The 15539-nt window shown below is 45.9% G+C and overlaps 1 protein-coding gene across 2 annotated transcripts in view; it reads left to right on the top strand.

Annotated features, from left to right (window-relative positions):
* The first annotated feature begins 11869 nt into the window (after positions 1–11869).
* The window catches only part of LOC139575434 (b(0,+)-type amino acid transporter 1-like), an 84790-nt gene continuing 81120 nt past the window's right edge, over positions 11870–15539 (top strand). For both annotated transcript variants that reach the window (XM_071400385.1, XM_071400387.1), the window contains exon 1: positions 11870–12044. The gene's annotated coding sequence lies outside the window, so the exon portion shown is untranslated. The remainder of the gene's footprint in view (positions 12045–15539) is intronic.

Below are 15539 nucleotides of genomic sequence, written 5' to 3' on the forward strand. Positions count from 1 at the left end.
TTTTTTCCCCAAACACCCTTTCTGAATTGAAAAGTAATTACATGTAATCCGTTACTCCCGTTTGTCAGAAGGGGGACATGTCAGAAGGGGGACTTGTCAGAAGGGGGACATGTCAGAAGGGGGACTTGTCAGAAGGGGGACATGTCAGAAGGGGGACTTGTCAGAAGGGGGACATGTCAGAAGGGGGACATGTCAGAAGGGGGACATGTCAGAAGAGGGACATGTCAGAAGGGGGACATGTCAGAATGGGGACATGTCAGAAGGGGGACATGTCAGAAGGGGGACATGTCAGAAGGGGGACATGTCAGAAGGGGGACATGTCAGAAGGGGAACATGTCAGAAGGGGGACATGTCAGAAGGGGGACATGTCAGAAGATGGACTTGTCAGAAGGGGGACATGTCAGAAGGGGGACTTGTCAGAAGGGGGACATGTCAGAAGGGGGACTTGTCAGAAGGGGGACTTGTCAGAAGGAGGACTTGTCAGAAGGGGGACTTGTCAGAAGGGGGACTTGTCAGAAGGGATGACTTGTCAGAAAGGGGGACATGTCAGAAGGGGGACTTGTCAGAAGGGGGACATGTCAGAAGGGGGACTTGTCAGAAGGGGGACTTGTCAGAAGGGGGACTTGTCAGAAGGGGGACTTGTCAGAAGGGGGACATGTCAGAAGGGGGACTTGTCAGAAGGGGGACTTGTCAGAAGGGGGACATGTCAGAAGGGGGACTTGTCAGAAGGGGGACATGTCAGAAGGGGGACTTGTCAGAAGGGGGACATGTCAGAAGGGGGACTTGTCAGAAGGGGGACATGTCAGAAGGGGGACTTGTCAGAAGGGGGACATGTCAGAAGGGGGACATGTCGGAAGGGGGACATGTCAGAAGGGGGACATGTCAGAAGGGGGACATGTCAGAAGGGGGACATGTCAGAAGGGGGACATGTCAGAAGGGGGACATGTCAGAAGGGGGACATGTCAGAAGGGGGACATGTCAGAAGGGGGACATGTCAGAAGGGGGACTTGTCAGAAGGAGGACTTGTCAGAAGGGGGACTTGTCAGAAGGGGGACTTGTCAGAAGGGATGACTTGTCAGAAAGGGGGACATGTCAGAAGGGGGACTTGGAAGAAGGGGGACATGTCAGAAGGGGGACATGTCAGAAGGGGGACTTGTCAGAAGGAGGACATGTCAGAAGGGGGACTTGTCAGAAGGAGGACTTGTCAGAAGGGGGACTTGTCAGAAGGGGGACTTGTCAGAAGGGATGACTTGTCAGAAAGGGGGACATGTCAGAAGGGGGACTTGTCAGAAGGGGGACATGTCAGAAGGGGGACTTGTCAGAAGGGGGACTTGTCAGAAGGGGGACTTGTCAGAAGGGGGACTTGTCAGAAGGGGGACATGTCAGAAGGGGGACTTGTCAGAAGGGGGACTTGTCAGAAGGGGGACATGTCAGAAGGGGGACTTGTCAGAAGGGGGACATGTCAGAAGGGGGACTTGTCAGAAGGGGGACATGTCAGAAGGGGGACTTGTCAGAAGGGGGACATGTCAGAAGGGGGACTTGTCAGAAGGGGGACTTGTCAGAAGGGGGACATGTCAGAAGGGGGACTTGTCAGAAGGGGGACTTGTCAGAAGGGGGACATGTCAGAAGGGGGACTTGTCAGAAGGGGGACATGTCAGAAGGGGGACTTGTCAGAAGGGGGACATGTCAGAAGGGGGACTTGTCAGAAGGGGGACATGTCAGAAGGGGGACTTGTCAGAAGGGGGACATGTCAGAAGGGGGACATGTCGGAAGGGGGACATGTCAGAAGGGGGACATGTCAGAAGGGGGACGTGTAAGAAGGGGGACGTGTCAGAAGGGGGACATGTCAGAAGGGGGACATGTCAGAAGGGGGACATGTCAGAAGGGGGACATGTCAGAAGGGGGACATGTCAGAAGGGGGACATGTCAGAAGGGGGACATGTCAGAAGGGGGACATGTCAGAAGGGGGACTTGTCAGAAGGGGGACATGTCAGAAGGGGGACTTGTCAGAAGGGGGACATGTCAGAAGGGGGACTTGTCAGAAGGGGGACATGTCAGAAGGGGGACATGTCAGAAGGGGGACATGTCAGAAGGGGGACTTGTCAGAAGGGGGACATGTCAGAAGGGGGACTTGTCAGAAGGGGGACATGTCAGAAGGGGGACTTGTCAGAAGGGGGACATGTCAGAAGGGGGACTTGTCAGAAGGGGGACATGTCAGAAGGGGGACTTGTCAGAAGGGGGACATGTCAGAAGGGGGACATGTCGGAAGGGGGACATGTCAGAAGGGGGACATGTCAGAAGGGGGACGTGTAAGAAGGGGGACATGTCAGAAGGGGGACATGTCAGAAGGGGGACATGTCAGAAGGGGGACATGTCAGAAGGGGGACATGTCAGAAGGGGGACATGTCAGAAGGGGGACATGTCAGAAGGAGGACTTGTCAGAAGGGGGACTTGTCAGAAGGGGGACTTGTCAGAAGGGATGACTTGTCAGAAAGGGGGACATGTCAGAAGGGGGACTTGTCAGAAGGGGGACATGTCAGAAGGGGGACATGTCAGAAGGGGGACTTGTCAGAAGGAGGACATGTCAGAAGGGGGACTTGTCAGAAGGAGGACTTGTCAGAAGGGGGACTTGTCAGAAGGGGGACTTGTCAGAAGGGATGACTTGTCAGAAAGGGGGACATGTCAGAAGGGGGACTTGTCAGAAGGGGGACATGTCAGAAGGGGGACTTGTCAGAAGGGGGACTTGTCAGAAGGGGGACTTGTCAGAAGGGGGACTTGTCAGAAGGGGGACATGTCAGAAGGGGGACTTGTCAGAAGGGGGACTTGTCAGAAGGGGGACATGTCAGAAGGGGGACTTGTCAGAAGGGGGACATGTCAGAAGGGGGACTTGTCAGAAGGGGGACATGTCAGAAGGGGGACTTGTCAGAAGGGGGACATGTCAGAAGGGGGACTTGTCAGAAGGGGGACTTGTCAGAAGGGGGACATGTCAGAAGGGGGACTTGTCAGAAGGGGGACTTGTCAGAAGGGGGACATGTCAGAAGGGGGACTTGTCAGAAGGGGGACATGTCAGAAGGGGGACTTGTCAGAAGGGGGACATGTCAGAAGGGGGACTTGTCAGAAGGGGGACATGTCAGAAGGGGGACTTGTCAGAAGGGGGACATGTCGGAAGGGGGACATGTCGGAAGGGGGACATGTCAGAAGGGGGACATGTCAGAAGGGGGACGTGTAAGAAGGGGGACGTGTCAGAAGGGGGACATGTCAGAAGGGGGACATGTCAGAAGGGGGACATGTCAGAAGGGGGACATGTCAGAAGGGGGACATGTCAGAAGGGGGACATGTCAGAAGGGGGACATGTCAGAAGGGGGACATGTCAGAAGGGGGACTTGTCAGAAGGGGGACATGTCAGAAGGGGGACTTGTCAGAAGGGGGACATGTCAGAAGGGGGACTTGTCAGAAGGGGGACATGTCAGAAGGGGGACATGTCAGAAGGGGGACATGTCAGAAGGGGGACATGTCAGAAGGGGGACATGTCAGAAGGGGGACATGTCAGAAGGGGGACTTGTCAGAAGGGGGACATGTCAGAAGGGGGACTTGTCAGAAGGGGGACATGTCAGAAGGGGGACTTGTCAGAAGGGGGACATGTCAGAAGGGGGACTTGTCAGAAGGGGGACATGTCAGAAGGGGGACTTGTCAGAAGGGGGACATGTCAGAAGGGGGACATGTCAGAAGGGGGACATGTCAGAAGGGGGACATGTCAGAAGGGGGACTTGTCAGAAGGGGGACATGTCAGAAGGGGGACTTGTCAGAAGGGGGACATGTCAGAAGGGGGACATGTCAGAAGGGGGACTTGTCAGAAGGGGGACATGTCAGAAGGGGGACATGTCAGAAGGGGGACATGTCAGAAGGGGGACATGTCAGAAGGGGGACATGTCAGAAGGGGGACATGTCAGAAGGGGGACATGTCAGAAGGGGGACATGTCAGAAGGGGAACATGTCAGAAGGGGGACATGTCAGAAGGGGGACATGTCAGAAGGGGGACATGTCAGAAGGGGGACATGTCAGAAGGGGGACATGTCAGAAGGGGGACATGTCAGAAGGGGGACATGTCAGAAGGGGGACATGTCAGAAGGGGGACATGTCAGAAGGGGGACATGTCAGAAGGGGGACTTGTCAGAAGGGGGACATGTCAGAAGGGGGACTTGTCAGAAGGGGGACATGTCAGAAGGGGGACATGTCAGAAGGGGGACATGTCAGAAGGGGGACATGTCAGAAGGGGGACATGTCAGAAGGGGGACATGTCAGAAGGGGGACTTGTCAGAAGGGGGACATGTCAGAAGGGGGACTTTTCAGAAGGGGGACATGTCAGAAGGGGGACATGTCAGAAGGGGGACATGTCAAATGGACCATTTTAACTAAGAACAACAACTCAAAGGGCTGTTTTTCCATTATGTTAAGTGTTTTTAGGAATCATAGTGTAATCAATAGATAGACCGTGACATTGGGTTTATTGAGTCCATAAACAGCCACATCTGCCCTTTTAGCCAATCAGCAGATGGCCAATTTACTCCAATAAAGTTTCACCTTCCGCTGTACTCATCTCACCTGTGGTTTACAGGAAGCCAGAGACCTGCTCTGTAAAACCTGCAGGTCATATAAACCTACCCTTCATCACAAACCACACCCTATTCCTTATTAAAGGGCACTGATTTTGAGCAGGTCCCAGTAGTGCACTTTATAGGGAATAAGGCTCTGGTTTAAAGTAGTGCACTATGTAGGGAATAGGGCTCTGGTCAAAAAGTAGTGCACTATATAGGGAATAGGGCTCTGGTCAAAAAGTAGTGCACTATGTAGGGAATAGGGCCCTGGTCAAAAAGTAGTGCACTATGTTGGGAATAGGGCTCTGGTCTAAAGTAGTGCAGGGATCCATTTGGGACACATATTAGACTGCATAAGGGTGATGGAGGTTTTAAGTATGTACTATGTTAAAGGTAGGTTGTACTTTTACATACAGGACAGAAGGCCACTGAAGCACCAACAGAGGCTTACTGATTGAAACAGTCCTGCAGTAAACTACAGCTCTGTTACAGTCAGTGATGTTGACAGTGGGTTTACTGATTGAAACAGTCCTGCTGTAAACTACAGCTCTGTTACAGTCAGTGATGTTGACAGTGGGTTGACTGATTGAAACAGCAGTAAACTACAGCTCTGTTACAGTCAGTGATGTTGACAGTGGGTTGACTGATTGAAACAGTCCTGCAGTAAACTACAGCTCTGTTACAGTCAGTGATGTTGACAGTGGGTTGACTGATTGAAACAGCAGTAAACTACAGCTCTGTTACAGTCAGTGATGTTGACAGTGGGTTGACTTATTGAAACAGTCCTGCAGTAAACTACAGCTCTGTTACAGTCAGTGATGTTGACGGTGGGTTTACTGATTGAAACAGTCCTGCAGTAAACTACAGCTCTGTTACAGTCAGTGATGTTGACGGTGGGTTTACTGATTGAAACAGTCCTCCAGTAAACTACAGCTCTGTTACAGTCAGTGATGTTGACAGTGGGTTTACTGATTGAAACAGTCCTGCAGTAAACTACAGCTCTGTTACAGTCAGTGATGTTGACAGTGGGTTTACTGATTGAAACAGTCCTGCAGTAAACTACAGCTCTGTTACAGTCAGTGATGTTGACAGTGGGTTTACTGATTGAAACAGCAGTAAACTACAGCTCTGTTACAGTCAGTGATGGTGACAGTGGGTTGACTGATTGAAACAGTCCTGCAGTAAACTACAGCTCTGTTACAGTCAGTGATGTTGACAGTGGGTTTACTGATTGAAACAGTCCTGCAGTAAACTACAGCTCTGTTACAGTCAGTGATGTTGACAGTGGGTTGACTGATTGAAACAGCAGTAAACTACAGCTCTGTTACAGTCAGTGATGTTGACAGTGGGTTTACTGATTGAAACAGTCCTGCAGTAAACTACAGCTCTGTTACAGTCAGTGATGTTGACAGTGGGTTGACTGATTGAAACAGCAGTAAACTACAGCTCTGTTACAGTCAGTGATGGTGACAGTGGGTTGACTGATTGAAACAGTCCTGCAGTAAACTACAGCTCTGTTACAGTCAGTATTGTTGACAGTGGGTTGACTGATTGAAACAGTCCTGCAGTAAACTACAGCTCTGTTACAGTCAGTGATGTTGACAGTGGGTTGACTGATTGAAACAATCCTGCAGTAAACTACAGCTCTGTTACAGTCAGTGATGTTGACAGTGGGTTGACTGATTGAAACAGTCCTGCAGTAAACTACAGCTCTGTTACAGTCTGTGATGTTGACAGTTGGTTTACTGATTGAAACAGTCCTGCAGTAAACTACAGCTCTGTTACAGTCAGTGATGTTGACAGTGGGTTGACTGATTGAAACAGCAGTAAACTACAGCTCTGTTACAGTCAGTGATGTTGACAGTGGGTTGACTGATTGAAACAGTCCTGCTGTAAACTACAGCTCTGTTACAGCCAGTGATGTTGACAGTGGGTTTACTGATTGAAACAGTCCTGCTGTAAACTACAGCTCTGTTACAGTCAGTGATGTTGACAGTGGGTTTTATGAAACAAGCAAAGAGGAATGAATAGCACATTGTATTAGAGCTACTAATACCTAGAATTCACAGCAGTCAAATATATAGCAAAAAGATTTCTTAACAACTTGACTATTGGACATAGTCCAATATAAATATCCTAGTGTAACTCCAGTAGTTTATATCCTAGTGTAACTCCAGTAGTTTATAGTGTAACTCCAGTAGTTTATATCCTAGTGTAACTCCAGTAGTTTATAGTGTAACTCCAGTAGTTTATATCCTAGTGTAACTGCAGTAGTTTATATCCTAGTGTAACTCCAGTAGTTTATATCCTAGTGTAACTCCAGTAGTTTATATCCTAGTGTAACTCCAGTAGTTTATAGTGTAACTCCAGTAGTTTATAGTGTAACTCCAGTAGTTTATATCCTAGTGTAACTCCAGTAGTTTATAGTGTAACTCCAGTAGTTTATATCCTAGTGTAACTCCAGTAGTTTATAGTGTAACTCCAGTAGTTTATATCCTAGTGTAACTGCAGTAGTTTATAGTGTAACTCCAGTAGTTTATATCCTAGTGTAACTCCAGTAGTTTATATCCTAGTGTAACTGCAGTAGTTTATAGTGTAACTCCAGTAGTTTATATCCTAGTGTAACTCCAGTAGTTTATAGTGTAACTCCAGTAGTTTATATCCTAGTGTAACTGCAGTAGTTTATAGTGTAACTCCAGTAGTTTATATCCTAGTGTAACTCCAGTAGTTTATATCCTAGTGTAACTCCAGTAGTTTATATCCTAGTGTAACTCCAGTAGTTTATATCCTAGTGTAACTCCAGTAGTTTATATCCTAGTGTAACTCCAGTAGTTTATATCCTAGTGTAACTCCAGTAGTTTATATCCTAGTGTAACTCCAGTAGTTTATATCCTAGTGTAACTCCAGTAGTTTATAGTGTAACCCCAGTAGTTTATATCCTAGTGTAACTCCAGTAGTTTATATCCTAGTGTAACTCCAGTAGTTTATAGTGTAACTCCAGTAGTTTATATCCTAGTGTAACTCCAGTAGTTTATATCCTAGTGTAACTCCAGTAGTTTATAGTGTAACTCCAGTAGTTTATATCCTAGTGTAACTCCAGTAGTTTATAGTGTAACTCTAGTAGTTTATATCCTAGTGTAACTCCAGTAGTTTATATCCTAGTGTAACTCCAGTAGTTTATATCCTAGTGTAACTCCAGTAGTTTATATCCTAGTGTATCTCCAGTAGTTTATAGTGTAACTCCAGTAGTTTATAGTGTAACCCCAGTAGTTTATATCCTAGTGTAACTCCAGTAGTTTATAGTGTAACTCCAGTAGTTTATAGTGTAACTCCAGTAGTTTATATCCTAGTGTATCTCCAGTAGTTTATAGTGTAACTCCAGTAGTTTATAGTGTAACCCCAGTAGTTTATATCCTAGTGTAACTCCAGTAGTTTATAGTGTAACTCCAGTAGTTTATAGTGTAACTCCAGTAGTTTATATCCTAGTGTAACTCCAGTAGTTTATATCCTAGTGTAACTCCAGTAGTTTATAGTGTAACTCCAGTAGTTTATATCCTAGTGTATCTCCAGTAGTTTATATCCTAGTGTAACTCCAGTAGTTTATATCCTAGTGTAACTCCAGTAGTGTAACGGGCTTCTTCCATCTCTTCATCCGAAGAGGAGTAGCAAGGATTGGACCAAAGTGCAGCGCGGCTTGGTTTCAACATGTTTAATAAAATAACAAGTGAAACACTACAAACAACCTACAAAATAACAAACGTGCAAACCCGATACAGACCTATCTGGTGCAGACAATCACAGAGACAGGTAACAAACACCCACAAAATCCCAACACAAAACAAGCCTCCTATATATGAGTCTCAATCAGAGACAACGACTACCATCTGCCTCTGATTGAGAACCCACACTAGGCTGACATAGAAACAGACAAACTAGACACACAACATAGAATTCCCACCCAGCTCACGTCCTGACCAACTAAACACATACAAAACAACAGAAAACAGGTCAGGAACGTGACAAGTAGTTTATATCCTAGTGTAACTCCAGTAGTTTATAGTGTAACTCCAGTAGTTTATAGTGTAACTCCAGTAGTTTATAGTGTAACTCCAGTAGTTTATATCCTAGTGTAACTCCAGTAGTTTATAGTGTAACTCCAGTAGTTTATATGCTAGTGTAACTCCAGTAGTTTATAGTGTAACTCCAGTAGTTTATATCCTAGTGTAACTCCAGTAGTTTATATGCTAGTGTAACTCCAGTAGTTTATAGTGTAACTCCAGTAGTTTATATCCTAGTGTAACTCCAGTAGTTTATATCCTAGTGTAACTCCAGTAGTTTATAGTGTAACTCCAGTAGTTTATATCCCAGTGTAACTCCAGTAGTTTATAGTGTAACTCCAGTAGTTTATATCCTAGTGTAACTACAGTAGTTTATAGTGTAACTCCAGTAGTTTATATCCTAGTGTAACTCCAGTAGTTTATATCCTAGTGTAACTGCAGTAGTTTATAGTGTAACTCCAGTAGTTTATAGTGTAACTCCAGTAGTTTATATCCTAGTGTAACTCCAGTAGTTTATAGTGTAACTCCAGTAGTTTATAGTGTAACTCCAGTAGTTTATAGTGTAACTCCAGTAGTTTATATTGTAACTCCAGTAGTTTATAGTGTAACTCCAGTAGTTTATAGTGTAACTCCAGTAGTTTATATCCTAGTGTAACTCCAGTAGTTTATAGTGTAACTCCGGTAGTTTATATCCTAGTGTAACTCCAGTAGTTTATATCCTAGTGTAACTCCAGTAGTTTATAGTGTAACTCCAGTAGTTTATATCCTAGTGTAACTCCAGTAGTTTATATCCTAGTGTATCTCCAGTAGTTTATAGTGTAACTCAAGTAGTTTATATCCTAGTGTATCTCCAGTAGTTTATAGTGTAACTCCAGTAGTTTATATCCTAGTGTAACTCCAGTAGTTTATATCCTAGTGTAACTCAAGTAGTTTATAGTGTAACTCCAGTAGTTTATAGTGTAACTCCAGTAGTTTATAGTGTAACTCCAGTAGTTTATATTGTAACTCCAGAATTTTATATCCTAGTGTAACTCCAGTAGTTTATAGTGTAACTCCGGTAGTTTATATCCTAGTGTAACTCCAGTAGTTTATAGTGTAACTCCAGTAGTTTATAGTGTAACTCCAGTAGTTTATAGTGTAACTCCAGTAGTTTATATCCTAGTGTAACTCCAGTAGTTTATATCCTAGTGTAACTCCAGTAGTTTAAAGTGTAACTCCAGTAGTTTATAGTGTAACTCCAGTAGTTTATATCCTAGTATAACTCCAGTAGTTTATATCCTAGTGTAACTCCAGTAGTTTATATCCTAGAGTAACTCCAGTAGTTTATATCCTAGTGTAACTCCAGTAGTTTATATCCTAGTGTAACTCCAGTAGTTTATATCCTAGTGTAACTCCAGTAGTTTATAGTGTAACTCCAGTAGTTTATAGTGTAACTCCAGTAGTTTATAGTGTAACTCCAGTAGTTTATAGTGTAACTCCAGTAGTTTATATCCTAGTGTAACTCCAGTAGTTGATATCCTAGTGTAACTCCAGTAGTTTATAGTGTAACTCCAGTAGTTTATAGTGTAACTCCAGTAGTTTATATCCTAGTGTAACTCCAGTAGTTTATAGTGTAACTCCAGTAGTTTATATCCTAGTGTAACTCCAGTAGTTTATATCCTAGTGTAACTCCAGTAGTTTAAAGTGTAACTCCAGTAGTTTATAGTGTAACTCCAGTAGTTTATATCCTAGTGTAACTCCAGTAGTTTATAGTGTAACTCCAGTAGTTTATATCCTAGTGTAACTCCAGTAGTTTATAGTGTAACTCCAGTAGTTTTTATCCTAGTGTAACTCCAGTAGTTTATATCCTAGTGTAACTCCAGTAGTTTATAGTGTAACTCCAGTAGTTTATAGTGTAACTCCAGTAGTTTATATGCTAGTGTAACTCCAGTAGTTTATATCCCAGTGTAACTCCAGTAGTTTATAGTGTAACTCCAGTAGTTTATATCCTAGTGTAACTCCAGTAGTTTATATCCTAGTGTAACTCCAGTAGTTTATATCCTAGTGTAACTACAGTAGTTTATAGTGTAACTCCAGTAGTGTAACTCCAGTAGTTTATATCCTAGTGTAACTCCAGTAGTTTATAGTGTAACTCCAGTAGTTTATATCCTAGTGTAACTCCAGTAGTTTATAGTGTAACTCCAGTAGTTTATAGTGTAACTCCAGTAGTTTATATCCTAGTGTAACTCCAGTAGTTTATATCCTAGTGTAACTCCAGTAGTTTATAGTGTAACTCCAGTAGTTTATAGTGTAACCCCAGTAGTTTATATCCTAGTGTAACTCCAGTAGTTTATAGTGTAACTCCAGTAGTTTATAGTGTAACTCCAGTAGTTTATAGTGTAACTCCAGTAGTTTATATGCTAGTGTAACTCCAGTAGTTTATATCCCAGTGTAACTCCAGTAGTTTATAGTGTAACTCCAGTAGTTTATATCCTAGTGTAACTCCAGTAGTTTATATCCTAGTGTAACTCCAGTAGTTTATATCCTAGTGTAACTCCAGTAGTTTATATCCTAGTGTAACTACAGTAGTTTATAGTGTAACTCTAGTAGTTTATATCCTAGTGTAACTCCAGTAGTTTATATCCTAGTGTAACTCCAGTAGTTTATATCCTAGTGTAACTCCAGTAGTTTATAGTGTAACTCCAGTAGTTTATATCCTAGTGTAACTCCAGTAGTTTATATCCTAGTGTAACTCCAGTAGTTTATAGTGTAACTCCAGTAGTTTATAGTGTAACTCCAGTAGTTTATATCCTAGTGTAACTCCAGTAGTTTATATCCTAGTGTAACTCCAGTAGTTTATCCTAGTGTAACTCCAGTAGTTTATATCCTAGTGTAACTCCAGTAGTTTATAGTATAACTCCAGTAGTTTTATAGTGTAACTCCAGTAGTTTTTAAGACATAATATAACCTTACTGTTTCTGTGAGAACATTTCTCCTGTGTTTTCTAATCCTCTACACAGCAACTAATTAATCTTTAGCTGGCTTCCCTTTCTCTTCCTCGTCCCAAAGGGCACCTAATGCCCTATATAGTGCACTAGAGCTGACCAAGGTTTCGTAGTGCACTTTGTTGGGAATAGGGTGCCATTTGGGACAGTCTTCGTGTCGCGGAGCCAAGGCAAACCCTGTAGAACATTCCTTCGCTCTGGTCCATCCTGCGACGACAACAATTTGCCGCTGTAATTATTAGTGGAGGAGCGGGCTCTAACGCTCTGGACCAGAGCTATTCAATCCCATGAGTGCTTAGACTGAGTTTGAAAGTTGGACAGCGTGACAGTTGGCGTCGTGTTGGAATAATCACTATACAAAGCAAGATGCTTCAATAAGAGATTAACCAAGTTATCCCAAGTTGTGGGTGAGTATTAAAACCATTTCCAACTCGTTTGAAATGTTTTTTTTTTAAAAACCTTTACTTAATACCCATCCCGGATCCGGAAGCATCCTCATCAAAAAAGCTGACTAGCATAGCCTAGCCTAACGGGACAGGGATATCATATAATATAATTTTCATGAAATCACAAGTCCAATACTGCAAATGAAAGATAAACATCTTGTGAATCCAGCCATCATTTCCAATTTTTAAAATGTTTTACAGCGAAAACACAATATGTATTTATATTAGCTAACCACAATAGCCAAACACACAACGGCATATTTTCACCATGTTTCCACCGCATAGGTAGCTTTCACAAAACCCACAAATAGAGATAAAATTAATCACTAACCTTGAACAACTTCATCAGATGACAGTCTTATAACATCATGTTATACAATACATTTATGTTTTGTTCGAAAATGTGCATATTTAGAGCTGCAAATCGTGGTTATACATTGTGAACACGTAGCAACAATTCACCAAAATCTCCGGAGATATTTTGGACAGTCACCTAATCTAATCAAAGACCTCATCATAAACTTTACTAAAAAATACATGTTGTACAGCAAATTAAAGATACACTGGTCCTTAATGCAACCGCTGTGTTAGATTTTTAAAAATAACTTTACTACAACATACAAAATGCATTATTGTGAGACAGCGCTCACATATTCTACCCCCTGGAGTGAACATAGTCCACAGAAATACGAAATAACATCATAAATTGTGTCTTACTTCTGCTGAGCTTCCATCAGAATGCAGTGCAAGGAGTCCTATTTCCAGAATAAATCGTTGTTTGGTTTTAGAATGTCCATTTCTTCTGTCGAATTAGCAACCTTGGCTAGCATTGTGGAGCGCACGTGTCCATCATCTCTTGGCGCAAAGAACGGAAAATTCCAAAAGTCCCAATAAACGTTGAATAAACTGATCAAACTCGGTTTTTCTCATATGTATCAAATAAAATCAGAGCCGGAGCAATTCGCCGTGTATACCGAACGCTCTTCAGAAGACAATGTCGAGTTCCCCCGCGCGCCGTCGAAAACTGACAAAATACCGGACCTGTCACTCCAAAAGCTCTTATTCGGCCTCACATCAAGCTAGACACCCCATTCAACCTTCTACTGCCTGTTGACATCTAGTGGAAGGCGTATGAAGTGCATACATATCAATAAATAAAAGCCAGTTGAATAGGCAGGCTGTCACGATCGTCAATAGGAGAGAGAGAGGACCAAGGCGCAGCGGGATATGAATACATCTTCTTTTATTAGAACCACGAAGATGAACACGAAACGAAACACTTAGACAAACTATACAAAACAACAAACGACCGTGAAGCTATAAACGTAGTGCACACACACAGGCTACAAACGTTCAACATAGACAATTCCCCACAAACAGCTAAAGCCTATGGTTGCCTTAAATATGGCTCCCAATCAGAGACAACAATAACCAGCTGTCTCTAATTGAGACCCAATTCAGGCAACCATAGACTTTCCTAGATACCTACACTCAAACATAGACACAGCTAGACTACTATACTAAACATAAACCCAACTACTCTAATAAACCCCCTAAACCTTACAACCACCCTAGACACTACAAAAACACATACATTCCCCATGTCACACCCTGACCTAACTAAAATAATAAAGAAAACAAAGAATACTAAGGCCAGGGCGTGACATAACCCCCCCCTTAAGGTGCGAACTCCGGGCGCACCAGCACCTAGTCTAGGGGAGGGTCTGGGTGGGCGTCCGTCCACGGCGGCGGCTCCGGCACTGGTCGTGGTCCCCACCCCACCATAGTCACTACCTGCTTACGTAGCCTCCTCCAAATGGCCACCCTCCACATTAACCCCACTGGATTAAGGGGCAGCACCGGACTAAGGGGCAGCACCGGACTAAGGGACAGCACCGGACTTAGGGGCAGCACCGGACTTAGGGGCAGCACCGGACTTAGGGGCAGCACCGGACTTAGGGGCAGCACCGGACTTAGGGGCAGCACCGGACTTAGGGGCAGCACCGGACTTAGGGGCAGCACCGGACTTAGGGGCAGCACCGGACTTAGGGGCAGCACCGGACTTAGGGGCAGCACCGGGATAAGGGGCAGCACCAGACTAAGTGGCAGCACCGGACTAAGGGGCAGCACCGGACTAAGGGGCAGCACCAGGATAAGGGGCAGCACCAGGATGAGGGACAGCACCAGGATAAGGAGCAGCACCAGGATAAGGGGCAGCTCCGGACTGAGGGACGGCAGCTCCGGACTGAGGGACAGCACCGGACTGAAGGGCAGCACCGGACTGAAGGGCAGCACCTGGCTGGCTGGCTTTGGCGGATCCTGGCTGGCTGGCTCTGGCGAATCCTGGCTGGACGGCTCTGGCGAATCCTGGCTGGACGGCTCTGGCGGATCCTGGCTGGATGACGGCTCTGGCGGATCCTGGCTGGATGACGGCTCTAGCTGATCCTGGCTGGATGACGGCTCTGGCGGATCTGGCTGCTCATGGCTGGCTGACGGATCTGGCTGCTCATGGCTGGCTGACGGATCTGGCTGCTCATGGCTGGCTGACGGATCTGGCTGCTCATGGCTGGCTGACGGATCTGGCTGCTCATGGCTGGCTGACGGATCTGGCTGCTCATGGCTGGCTGACGGATCTGGCTGCTCATGGCTGGCTGACGGATCTGGCTGCTCATGGCTGGCTGACGGCTCTGGCTGCTCATGGCTCGCTGACGGCTCTGGCTGGTCATGGCTCGCTGACGGCTCTGGCTGGTCATGGCTCGCTGACGGCTCTGGCTGGTCATGGCTCGCTGACGGTTCTGGCTGGTCATGGCTCGCTGACGGCTCTGGCTGGTCATGGCTCGTTGACGGCTCTGGACGCTCATGGCTGGCTGACGGCTCTGGACGCTCATGGCTGGCTGACGGCTCTGGACGCTCATGGCTGGCTGACGGCTCTGGACGCTCATGGCTGGCTGACGGCTCTGGCAGATCCTGTCTGGTTGGCGGCTCTGGCAGATCCTGTCTGGTCGGCGGCTCTGGCAGATCCTGTCTGGTCGGAGGCTCTGGCAGATCCTGTCTGGTCGGCGGCTCTGGCAGATCCTGTCTGGTTGGCGGCTCTGGCAGATCCTGTCTGGTTGGCGGCTCTGGCAGATCCTGTCTGGTTGGCGGCTCTGGCAGATCCTGTCTGGTTGGCGGCTCTGGCAGATCCTGTCTGGTTGGCGGCTCTGGCAGATCCTGTCTGACGAATGGCTCTAGCGGCTCCTGACTGACGAACGGCTCTGACGGCTCGGGACAGACGGGCGGCTCTAATGGCTCGGGACAGACGGATGGCTCAGACGGCACTGGGCAGACGGATGGCTCAGACGGCGCTGGGGAGACGGATGGCTCAGATGGCGCTGCGGAGACGGATGGCTCAGATGGCGCTGCGGAGACGGATGGCTCTGGCTGAACCGGTCTGGCGGAAGGCTCTGGCTGATCCGG

The sequence above is a fragment of the Salvelinus alpinus genome, chromosome 5 (genome assembly GCF_045679555.1).
Source record: "Salvelinus alpinus chromosome 5, SLU_Salpinus.1, whole genome shotgun sequence".
NCBI lineage: Eukaryota > Metazoa > Chordata > Actinopteri > Salmoniformes > Salmonidae > Salvelinus > Salvelinus alpinus.